This window comes from Prenolepis imparis, unplaced genomic scaffold (assembly GCF_030444845.1).
Source record: "Prenolepis imparis isolate NDT839.2.m4 unplaced genomic scaffold, iyPreImpa1.0 SCAF_73, whole genome shotgun sequence".
NCBI lineage: Eukaryota > Metazoa > Arthropoda > Insecta > Hymenoptera > Formicidae > Prenolepis > Prenolepis imparis.
In genome coordinates this window covers 47,039-49,395 of record NW_028141231.1, presented here as the reverse complement: position 1 = coordinate 49,395, position 2,357 = coordinate 47,039, and the positions used below count along the sequence as shown (strand labels likewise).

The window sequence follows — 2,357 nt, the reverse complement described above, 5'->3', positions numbered from 1 at the left end:
AAAATCTCTGTCGAATTATTTGAATTTTCTATAGCACTGACTTTTTCAATATTTAACTTACATTTAGCTAAATGTTTTCTAAATTCTGAATAAGTTTTGAACACGGAAGAATAGCTTGAAAAACAACATTATAAGTTTAATTGTGAACCTTCATAAAACGAATGAATCATTATTGTCGACATAATTAATTGAACTTCCGATATAAAAAGTACAATTTGTACACATTTTAAGGCATGTTTTAAAAATATCTTAATCACCAAAATAGTTTAATCACTAAAAATAGCTTAATCACTAAAATATCTCTTTACCACTAAAAAAATTATTAAAAACAGTAATCAATATTATATGAATGTAACAAATTATAATACTGAATAATAATGTAATCTCACAAAATAGCAAGATTATTATACATTATTTTAAAAAATTTAGTTTTTTAGTTGGTTTCGCAGAATATATACTTCTCTTATGCGTGGAGTTACAAAAACATTGTTCATTTTATAAAAATATTTTTCCAAAAATCTGTAGAAACTTACCAGATTACAATCATAATGTGTATTAAAAACGAAATGACTCTTAAATAAAATATCAGAAGCCTTTAAAAAACACTGTGCACACACACACACACACACACACACACACACACACACACACACACACACACACACACACAAAGAAGAATAAGCTTATCGTCTATACTTAAAAAGTATTGAGCCACAGCTGCTTTATTGGAGCCTACAGCTATTAATCATGGTTGAGTTTTTTCTTCTGGTTCTGATTGTAAGTGTATACCGTTCTAAAACAAAAAAGATAAGAAAATATAGCATTATATAAATATATACAATTCTGATAAAGCTGTAATTGTTAATTAATTTATAGGATATATACTTTTTTAAATAAAATAATTTTTTCCAGAACCGTATCGGATTTTTCTCTTGCCGCTTTATATTTTCCCCTAGCTGTTGGAGAAAGAAGTTGACATAATGCTAAAATAACTCTTCTAGGTCTATCCCAAGCTGAAAATTTCAAATATTGATAATATTATATTTTATATTTGGTTAGAAATATATTTAATGTATTCATTACCTTTTTCCAATCTATCCAATGAAGGATGTATTTCGTTGTCAGTTTTCAAAAAAACTTTCAAAATAATTTCGTAAAAGTTGATAAATTCTTTGAAGTAGTCTTCATATTTGGGAAATAAAAGCTTATATTCTTCTTCAATCTACAAATACCAATACATAATTTTATACATTTATATATATTTTATACATTATATAATTTATTTTATATATTTTATATTTAACATATTTTATTTTATATAATTTATTTATATATTTATTATTAAATAATCATCATTAATATTATTATTATTATTTATATATTTTATATATTTGTGTTATAAAATGTTGATTAAAAAAATTACTTTTAACTTATCAATTCAGAGATATTTAAGAATTTTGGAAATGTACTGGACAAATTTAAATCTTCAAACAAAATTTTTTTCTATATTGAAATGTGTCTTTATGTTTGGAAATAATTTGTGATTTTTCATTTTGCGTAGCACTTTTGAAAAAAAGAATTGCATCCTTAATTTCAGCTTTTGTTAATTTCTCATTTTCATCTTCTGTTTGATTTGTTACTATTATTTTCGGAATTTTCATTATACGTTTTTCGTTTTGTGCCTCTTCTTACATTGAAGAACCTATTTGCTAAATAGCCTGTTTTAGTTATTGGATCATAAAAAGATTCCTGAAAAACAATAAAATATGAATGTAAAAAATTGTTATAAAAATTAATGGAATATTTAAATTTCAAAACATACTGTTTAAATATTATTATGTATTTACATAGCCTAATTCAATTTCTGGATCTTTTAATTTAGGGAAAATTTCCGCTATAATTTTAACGAAATAACGCTTATCTACTGAAGTTAATGAACACTTTAATTCTTTTTTTACAATAAGCATTTGAGTTACAACTATGTTAATTATTCGCCTTCTACTTTTTTCACTTAAAAATCCTTTGGTATTGTACTCTTCAAAGATATCTATTCCACAGGGACTTTCCAAAATAACTTTTAATGCTCTGAAAATTTATATAAAAGATATAAATCACAAGGCTCCTATGATTAAAATCAATTAATTTAATAAAAAAGGGCAATGAGCCGTAGCAAGAAGTTAGCGCTCAATATTAATTTATTTAATTAAGATCTATTGGTAAATCTATTGGAACGTTCGTAAAAGGCGAGACGACATCCAAAGAAGCCAATTTGACATTTGGTCCAAGGTGGATGCCGCTCAAATTCTTCACAATTGAAAAGGGTTATGACAATTTTTTGGACGCCGCAATTATTGTTA

General features: G+C 24.8%; 1 pseudogene; it reads right to left on the bottom strand.

Annotated features, from left to right (window-relative positions):
* Positions 1 to 425: 425 nt before the first annotated feature.
* LOC145947386 (uncharacterized) lies at positions 426 to 1,967 on the bottom strand (annotated as a pseudogene).
* Positions 1,968 to 2,357: the final 390 nt, after the last annotated feature.